This window comes from Xiphias gladius, chromosome 23 (assembly GCF_016859285.1).
Source record: "Xiphias gladius isolate SHS-SW01 ecotype Sanya breed wild chromosome 23, ASM1685928v1, whole genome shotgun sequence".
Classification (NCBI taxonomy): domain Eukaryota; kingdom Metazoa; phylum Chordata; class Actinopteri; order Istiophoriformes; family Xiphiidae; genus Xiphias; species Xiphias gladius.
Window position 1 is genome coordinate 26,626,571 of NC_053422.1, and position 10,488 is coordinate 26,637,058.

The 10,488-nt window shown below is 40.0% G+C and overlaps 1 long non-coding RNA gene across 1 annotated transcript; it reads right to left on the reverse strand.

Annotated features, from left to right (window-relative positions):
• Positions 1-922: 922 nt before the first annotated feature.
• On the reverse strand, positions 923-6,202 carry LOC120785551. Its single transcript, XR_005706619.1, has 4 exons — positions 6,038-6,202; positions 5,873-5,945; positions 5,476-5,557; positions 923-1,199 (listed from the first exon to the last, which is right to left on the reverse strand). It is a non-coding gene; the product is annotated as an uncharacterized LOC120785551 (long non-coding RNA).
• Between the last annotated feature and the right edge of the window lie 4,286 nt (positions 6,203-10,488).

Consider the following 10,488-nt stretch of genomic DNA (forward strand, 5'->3'; position numbering starts at 1 on the left):
AGAAAACTTTAAATAATATAATGTTTGTATGTAATGTGTGTATATACATATGTGCATATATACATCAATAGCAGCAAAACAGCATCTTTCACCACACAAGGTGACTGACACCTGACTGACATTCACCACACATTGCATTCAACGAGTGCTGTATCACTCACACTTCCACTCAATACCTGCAGGTCATCGGGTCGTTGACAGCAACGGAAAGTTATAATTCCACCAGCTGTTCTGGATTTTGAAAGAACGTCCAGATTACCAGTCTGCCCCTGCCACTCACAGGATATTTGGTGCCACATGTAGCCAGGTGCAAAGAAGAAGTGCAAGAGGGCACATCAAGTGATAATTGCTGGTCAAAGGAGAGGAAGTCTTGTAGGAGCCAAGATGAGGGTAGCAAGGTTTAACCATGATAAATTACTGGCTGATTGACAGGTTTCTTACAAAGATACCAAGTAACATTCAATTACAATCATTTTGATTTTAGTTAATGCAATGATTAGAAGCAAAAATTCAAACAATGTCATGATCACCCTCACAACCGTTGAAATTGTAGTATGTAGTAGGAAAACGAGACTCAGAAAATAAATTTTATGAACAAGAAAAATGTATCTACAGAGATGTGCAGTAATAATAAACTTTGAAAAAGTGGAAAAACATGTGCATGTTTGCACTCACACAGTGCATACATGCACAGAATTCATAAATGCTTTTTTTTTCATTTTCATCTGTAGAGGCCAGCTTCTTTTCAGGCAAACAAAAGCTATTAAACCATGTTAAAAAAAGAATGAAGTCATATGATGTTGACCCGGTAAATACAGTATGTCTTACAACATACACAAACTTCCATCAGCATGGGATGAGGATCAGGAGTCACTTTAACGGAAACACTGAAAGACTTTCATATTATGAGCACAGCCCTTTCAATAAGAGACAATTAGATGTGATTTGATTTCATTTGATGTATTAGATGTTTAACAGACCGGATGTGAAAAGAGAGGAGGATGAGGTAAAAATGATCTTGGTCAGAGTGTCTGAGTCTGCAACACACACAGGAAACATCAAAGTCCCTGCTATCATGTCATCTCTTTCCACACAACCACACACACACACAAAGAAAAAGAGTTCATGGGTTGGTCAGAGCCTTTGGGCCTCATGCAGCAACATTTTCTTAAATTTCTCTCATGTTTTCTCTTCAGTTTCTGTCAAGACAAAAAAATAACAGAAGTCAACTCCAGATGCACCAAAAATTCCCAACCATCCAAATGCTCTTATCCTGGTGTGCTGGATGATGAACCCCACGCTGATTTTTTGTGATTAGCATGGGAAATGCCCCCTAAACACTATATAAATTCAGGTGTTTTACCATGAGCAAATACTCTGGCACATGCTCAAGAATTGGAGAGATGTCACCAAAAAAAGGCTGTAACACGGAGGACAAATTCAGCAGTAGTGAAATCGACATACCGGTAAATAAACTTAAAGTAAATGTGAGTCTCCAGAGCATCGGCACTGGTGTTACAGGAAAATCAGTAAACCAGCAATGGCACATCATTTGTGATGCTCACCGGATGTAGACTGTAAGTATAAATATAAGCCTGCCATTGGCTGGGCATCTCACGTGACATCCTCCTCCCTTTCTGCTATCTGCCTGTTACCATTTTCACATGCCCCTTTCTATTAGAAACAACAACAACCTCCAAAGTAGCAGCCTACATGCTGAAAAGGGTTTGGATGAAGATTTGGAGCATGCAATCACACTGTCAACATACGTCTTTTACTGTTTGGTTTTTTTTGTGGCATTTTCCTTGCAGGGAGTTAGCCATTTTAATGACAGTGATTGCCCGTTTGCAAATGTTCCACCGAAACAAGCTCCCCCCGACACTATTTTGCAGTTGCACCATCGCTGCATCCTGGGCTAAGCACCGGCCGAGAAAAATTGGAGAGGTGGCACTGACAGGTGTCCAGTCAGACACTCCCCTTGACAGCGATGCCGCTCCAGGTGCATCAGTTTCTGAAGCCCCTGACACAGACAGTGATCACTGCCAAGCACATCAGGGACTCAAGCCTCCATCAGTGATGCATTTACAGAGACACCAGTTGCTCATGTTGGAGATCTACTGTATAAATGCCGTAAGATTAATTTATACATATATTTTTTTCCCTGTGGTAGTATAAGCTGTCTTGCTGTTTCAATGAACACTCAAATGTCTGCGTTTAATTTTTTTTTTTTTTTTTCTTCGAACAAGGCCATGCAAGTGCATCATCATCATCACAAACTACAGAGCCTGAAGGCCCTCACCCCACGCCCTCAAATTTTCTCTCGGCCTCAAGTTCTCTCTGATGCAGTCCTGCAAAATCAGGAACAGATTCCCTCAACAATATGAGGTATTAACATAACTCTAATTTCATTGACTACTGTACAAAATAATATAACTAAAAACCCTGAAAGGATACATGAAACACTCAAAATCAAGTCCAAATAAAATGTGCGAAAACCTGAACTGGCTTGTGTGGAATTCCTTATTTGTTATTCATCACTATTTAAATTTCAAGTTTGTTTAAAGCCCAATATAACTATTTGCAGTCTCAAATGGTTTTACAGGCCCACAGGTCTACAAAACCAAATGCTTGCCTACATCATAAATGGTAAATTAACTGCTGCCGAGCAATGAAACCATCTCCATAACGTGCTTCCACTGGGTGGTGTGGCATTTCCTCCGCAATGGGGTATCTGAACTGGAAATGGCATGTCATGTGTCCTGGCTACATTGTGCAGAGTACAGCAGGCCATTTTGATTAGACAAGGCATATTCACTTGGCTTTCAGCACTCCAATTGTGCACTCCACCATGCAGTAAAAAGTGCTCATGTAAGTGGTTGTAAGATGCTCCTGTCTGGACTGGGGTTTTTGAAAACGGGTCATGAGGTATGAAGTGAGGGCATAACCTCAGTCACCTATGTTAAAATTCTATACAGTTGAATTTTTATAAAGGTTAAACTAGATAGTGGTTTCCATAATTACAAGTCACTTACCAATGAGCCACCCATCTCCATCAGCTCCTTGGCCTAGTCACATTCCCATGGAGCTGTTCTGCAGGGCAAAGGTTGTGTGCACCCCCTGGCCAATGGGCCACAACATTCAGAAGGTATGCAGTTTGCATCTGATATTATTTGGACAGTCATAGAGTGGTACAGCTTATGGTTGAGGAATGGGAATAGATCTGGAGATGGTGCTTTGATGCATATATGTATGCAGCTTTCAGCTGTCCAGAGTCCAGCTATAGCAAAAAAAGCATTCTTAATTTCTGTCTGTTGGTTAGTACTGTACTGGGGCTTTAGGGATATGATAGCTTTCAGTACTCTCTTAAGAATACGACTGAAAGAGGACTGAAATGCGGGTCCTGTCTCCTATCTCTCTCTGAAAGGATCCTGTGGCTAAAACTCTGTGCTAAGTACTTGCAGGTGGGATTTGAAAAGGGGTGTATGTTTTGCCTAAATTAAGGCTCCAGAGTATCAGCAGTCATTCATCTTGCTCATCAATTTCTTTCCAAGGCCGGGATGGCCAGAGCAATTAAGAGCAATATGTAAGCTATTTAGAAGCCGAAAGCACGCATTATTATCCAAGGGATTTTATAGTCTTAATTGGGATCCATGGACCAGTAGTATTTCGTTATCCCACAAATTTAATAATCCAATCATTATAATTACTCTAAAACATACACTGATCAGGCACAACATTAAAACCAGTTACCTGTTTTAATGTTGTCGCTGATCAGTCTACATTTAAGAACCACAGATCAGTTGTCTTCTTTAGCCTTTTAGACAGAAACAGGAACTGAAGTTAAGAGCAGATTTTCTCTGGTGTATGGATCTATCAAAAGAACGTGCAGTTCATCACTGTATCTCCAGGCCATTAAGAACATGGTTGTTCTTGTTGAAAAATATGTACTGCATTAGATGAGACAGGCCAGGTTTCTTGGGCCTTTTCTTCTCCCTAGTGGAACAGGACCTCTGGGGTAACCCTCTAGCAGAATGGCTTATGTCACTCTGCCATTCTTTTGTCTCTGACACAAAGAAACTCTGTAAATGCATTTAAATGTGTTAGGGAAAATGACTTAGTGAAACTTAACAACCAAACAAACAAGTTGACCATACATGTTTAAAATACAAACAAGTGGAGGGACCACAGCACCAGTCCAAAGGTTTGTGACACTGAAGCTTTGATTCCAATAGAACAGTTTTAATTTGCTCATATACTGTCAACCCTGTCTGCTAAAAGTTTTTTTTGTACACAAGGATTATGTTATACAATAACTCATAATCTTTAAAAAAAAAAAAAAAAAAGGAGCTAGAACAGGATTAGTTTCCTAGCCCATAAACTAACCCAGGATTTGGTACCTAACAAGACTAAGAGTCTACAGCCACACTAGCAGCTCTATGAAGCTGTGCGTAAGTACGATGGTGCTTTGAGCTAAATGCTAGGATCAGCATGCATGTCAGTTTGGTCATAATCCAAAGTATTTGACAAATTGATATTTTGACCTGATGGCAAGATGAAAAGCATTTGGCCTGGATTTATTTCTCTCTGGGAGGTTGGGTGATTTTAACATTACCTGCTAATCAGTGAATAGCCATCTGGAGCGCATATGTGGGTAATTTCAGTAATGTTTCACCACCATTCCTGTGATAATCAACTCAGTTTGATAGAGTTAGCTAGTCCAATCAGAGCACAAGTTCTGAACCGAAAGTCCCACCCCTCTATCCCTCTCTCTCCCAGAAGTAAAACAATGAGCAAATAACAGCCTTTTTATTTCTTTCTTTTTGTAAGTATTGTTTTCTTTATGGTTTCTGGTTTTGCTCTTGTCAGAGTTCAGTGTTTTCAAACAACAACCATAAACCAAGAGGGTGAGGGCATCGTTGGAAGGCTACAAATTGTTCTATGATGAAGCAGAATGTTCTTCTAAAAGATACAAGTTGTTCCTAAAGGTAAACAACTGTTTTTCAGATGCGAATTCCCATAACTAGAAATATCCTACATTCTCTCAATTTGCCGTATCTGATGAGAGTGAGGAATAACATACATTTTTATTTTTTTAATTTATTTATTACTAAATGTAGCTTCTCTCTCATATCTCAAGGCATGCCTTACACTCTTGAGCCAGCCCTTTCAGTGGTTTCTGCTGGTAAATGACATCTCTTATCGCATGGTCAAACCTTGCCTTTGGGTTATTAAAAGAAAATGAAAAATGTCACACCTTGGTGTTATGGAAGAAACTGATTTTGATCCTAGACTGCAGGTGCCTTTTTCCTGTCTGAATTTGGGACTCAACAGTTGTGGAAAAACCTGTTTTGTAAAAACTGTTTGTGAACTGTGAAAATGTCGTGTATTTAGAACCTGATAACACCGTTCTTTTCAACCTATTTATGTTGAATTGCAAGAGGTGAATGAAAAGATAAAGTTTGTTCATGGACTTACCTGATTCTTTTGAAACTTTTCCCTGCTGATGAAAAAAACACGAAAAGTCTGGGTGGTGTTGTGTTTCAAGTGGCTGACCATCCTGAAAGTGTAAGAATCTTTACACAGAAATATGAGCATTTATGACAGAATATTTTTCACCAAGGTATAAAAATACAGCCGCACCATCATCTTAAACATGAATGATCTCATCTTGTTTAAAAATCCTTGTGACAAGTTACAGGTGAATATCTTGGCTTATCAGATATTTCCTAGACAGAAAACCTTTTTTATGGAAAGTTATGACGATGCTACCAGAAACCCTCACTGTTTCTTTCATGATGGATTCCAACCTATCCAGATCAGTTTAGACCAAGAACTGGACTACTAGCAGGAGAGCTGACGTGTTTGTACTTACCCAAGAAAAAATTAAGATGTCTGAACTCTGGAAAAGAAACCTGCCGTTGCTGAGAGCACTGCTTTCTAAATATCTGCATGAGTGCAAAGCTATATTAGCCGACAGTTCTAACAATTTCAGTCGTGCTTTATGTGAGATCGACATTTCTTTTCAAAATAAACATACCCATTCCTTTCAACCTATCTAGAAAGCTAAAATGATAGAGGAAACACATCAGCCTGATGGCTGACAAAAATGCCAGCCTAAGCTATCACGGTAAGCTCCAGTTCGCCTCGGCCCCCTGTCTCCAGCCTCTGTTGTTTCTCCCTTCATTTCACCAGACCTGCCTTCCTTTACTCACCCACCAGACGTACTCAGACTTTCCGCCTTATTCCCACTCACCTGTCTGCCCCGCCCATCAACGCACCTGTTCCCACCTCCCCAATCAGCCCTGAAGTCACCTGATGTCTCCCCACCCGTTCCTCATTCCCACTCAGCCCTGTACCACTTATTCCAGCCCTTCGTCCCCAGTCTTTGTCAGATTGTCTGTTTAATGTGCCCTAGTGTTCCTTGTGGGAAGTATCCTGTTGCGTGTTCCTGTTTGTTCACCCATCGGTTTAATGATCCATCTGCCTGCTTGTTTTTCCATCTATCTGTATGCCTTTCATTTTTTCATTAAACGTTACTTCACTGCATCAGTCTGCCTGTGTGTCTGCATTTGGTCCTGTGCCTGTGCTGCTTTTCAGCAACTTTGACATAAGCAGAAAGTGCAAGGTGAAAACCCGCACCAAAGTTTTTTGATTTACTCTATTAACTGTAGCTCTGCCATTTGAATAAAAAAAATACAATATACTACAAACATGTATTTACCTATTAAAACAAAAGTTAACTAAAAACTAAAATCATGCTCACTCTTCCTAATGAGTCTGAAACAAAAGTTTAACATTGACTTTGATCTCCATTTCATCCCACATGGCCCTGTGGAGTCAGTCTACTTCCCCAAAACTGCATGGATGGGAAGGTTCATAATACACATTTTTCATTAAACATTTAGCTTTCTCTGCCATCTGTCCTTCCTTGCGCTCCCCTTGCATGATTTTGAAAAAGAACAGTGGGACACAATCCTTTTTTAATGAATATTTATTTACTATTAACATTTCACGTTTCACATACAGAAAAATCAGTTCATTGAAAAAAAACAAAACAGAAAATATCAGATGGTTGACATCCTTAACATATTTCTTCCTGATAGCCATGTAAAACCAGCAGTCAAACCCCCACAGATTTCATTGTTTCCAGAAACGTAGAGGACAACAACCCATCCGGTTCATTGCTCTTTTCTGTAAACGTTAAGGCAGGCTCCAAACACCAGGGTGGGGGAGATCTGGGCACAGAATAGCTGGGAGATAGAGGAAAGTCGGCAGGAAAAAGGGTATGTATCTAAAAAGTAAGGGTTCTTTTCAGAACCACAACATGCCTCCAGGTCTAACTGTGGTGGAAGAGATTCGTAATCCTATCAGCTCTTGATTTTCAACCAGGCCTTAACAGGTATGCATAATTTGATGTGAAATGCCCCACATTCAAAATCGAAACATGCTATTACAAACTGAGCTACAGGTTCATTTTCTGCAGATACCTGACATATACCAGAAGGGGTGCTCTTCATCTCCCATAGAGCCCTGAGTAACTTGATTTTGCTGTTGCCCTTGTTGTCTTGTCTGCCAGTGGCGCTGCTGGTGGCAATGGTACTGCTGTTGCTGCTGCCGGTGATGGCAGTGGTGGACAGAAGCTCGTCTGTCACCAGAACCGTTGCCTCTTCTTCTTCAGCCAACAGCCTTATAAAAAACCCTGTTTTGCACTTTGCGGCAGGTTTACACCACGAGATTCAGCAAACCCAGTCATTCAGTGTGAGCATGGTTTTTACCATGTTTTTTTTTCCTTTTTTTGGACTAAAAGTTTCCCCGGGCAGCAGATGAAAAAAGTTCAGTGGTTCAAAAGTTCAACACAAACCCCCATATTATAAACGCCATTCTTCCTGAAGTAAGTCAGATCAGTGTTTTTTAGGAGCTTGCCACCGCAGTGTTTCTTAAATCATTGTCCCAGGCATCTTGCAGATGAATCTGATTTTCTTTTTTGAAATGTTCCTGTTTCTTTCTGGCCTAAAAGGACAAGAACCTCATAATATACTCTGAGAGAAAACTCCGGGACTGGGCTTTGGGGAAGGAGGGCTTGGAGGGGCCGGGTGGATGGGTTGGAGGGGGTTGGAGAGAGAGATGGAGAAAAAGAGAAGAGCGGGACTTCAGGTTCAAAACTCATGCTCTGAATAGATGAACTAGATATGTCTGATGAGAAGTGATATATTATACTCCCTTCTGCGAGCTTGTTGGTTCTGCTGTAATTTAAATCCCATCCAGATATATGCAGTATCTCTATACACTATGTACAGAGATACTGCATATATAGTCACAACATTAAAACCGGTAACTGGTTTTAATGTTGTGGCTGATCAGGGTAGGTGACTGTCCAAATGTACTGCCCACCCTCCACTATTAAATTATGAAAGCAGTCAGTGAAGGAGGACATTCGTTAAATAATATCATGGATTTTAAGACAACAAGGAAATTCTGGTCAGATTAATAAAAGAAGATGTCCAGTGTGGAATCAATGAATATCAAGTCAAGGGCAACAACACTTAACCCAAGATGTAAACTATGGGCTTTTTCACCCACCACAAAGCTGCTGAGGCAGTAAAGTGGCTTTCAGCCCAATGTGCTTCCATAATCAATGCCAAACCACTCACCAACACCATCATCATCCATCATCATCCTCTCCATTTTCTACCTCACAGGCTGCTTGATCTGCAACATCCTTATACGCTCTTGAAGATTTTTTTTTTTTTTTTTTTTCTGTAATGCTTACTACGTCCTCCCATCCTCAAGAACTCCTGACCCCAACTTCCCAGATTGGAACATCTAGGATTGTGGTTCGAACATTCTATTCTCTGAAAGCTCTGATAAAGCCCTTTTGAGATTCAAATGACTTTTTTTGCAACACACTTGTCTGCTGTAAATTCTTTTTACCTGACGGTAACCCAAGTGTTTAGTGAGACTTTTCTTTTCTGGCATGGAAGCCTTAAAGGAGTAGTTAAACATTTTGGGGAAATACATATATTCACTGTCTTGCTGAGCATTAGATGCAAGGGCTGATACCACTCTTTTGTTAACTGTGGCCTGGTTCTCTCCAAAGTTAAAAATTACACCTACCATTACACCAAACAAAAGAATGCCATTTTATAAGGAAACGGTTTTGGTTTTACAGGGAATTACTTGCTTTATTTCCTGAGGCTAATTGCCTCCAGGGTCTACCTTTGCTTCATGGTTACACTTCACACAAGAGTGATATTGATCTTCTCATCTAACTCTCAGTAAAATGCAAAAAAGAAAATTTACCAAAAATGCTGAACCATTCCTTTTATCCTTCTCAAAGGCATTTGCCTCCACAAAAACAAATGTGCACTGCCATCTGTGCCCATAATACATTCAGTTACATTAAGCTGTAGTAGAGACTTGCTGCTTTTTGTTACTGCTCCATTCACATCAAAATGTGAAAGAAAGTTATTTAATTTTACAGGTAAACACGAGAGTCATATAAAGCAATGGCATGTTTATCACTGCACTGACATACATGTTCCCTCTCCAAATTAGAAGCTAAACACCATTACCTCAGATAGAACTCCCAAGTCTTTCCCTGCGCACAGAAAAGACAGAGACAAGAAATAGTAAAGACTGAAAATGAAACTACTGAGTTCTTGCATTTGAATTTATTTATCTTAATATTGGCAATTCGGCCACATTTGCCACATCAGTTGTTCTATTGATGTACCATTTTAATGCAGCTGTAGCTCTATTAGTGGTCTGGACTTACAACATTATTGCTGTGATAAATTCTGCCTCAGTTATTGCAGGTGAAGAGACTGTTGCATTTGAAATTATGAGCATCTGCTTTGCTCCATTTCCACAACTGCTCTATTTAATTTACATCCAATGTCACCAGCATCTGCCTGCCATCATCATATTTAAAAGGGACTGTCTGGCACGGTGAAAAGGTTGTACTAAAGAAAGATGAGTCAGGGCAACATATTAAATCCACTCTCGGTGTGGCTGTATGCCAATTATTAGATTCATCTTTGAACAGCTTGAAAAGTTGGCAAAGACAATGCAATAACTTTTCCATTTACATTCAAGCCCTATGAAAGATGTGGTGTTTAGCATTCACCAATTTGATAGTTTTATTGCTGTGTTAGCCATGAATTTGGGGAGAAAATACTGGCATATGCAAATTCACATGTCAAATTCAGCAGTGTGAAAACAATCTGGTAAAATGAGGTCTGTGCCAGTTGTACTTTGGCACACTGAATGATTAGCTTAGCTTGTGCGTTGGCTGCTGATGCTTTTTTGTCTACAGAACCGATGGTGAAATCTGTTGGGACGTTTTTGCATTCAGAGTGTACGATTTCCAAATAGTTTTGAAGCATATGTTTCATGCTATATTTCACACTAATGTGTCTGTGGTTCTCAAAAATTTCCTAGATATTTCTGTTCTATTTCTATTTCTATACCTCAACCTTAAAAAGTACT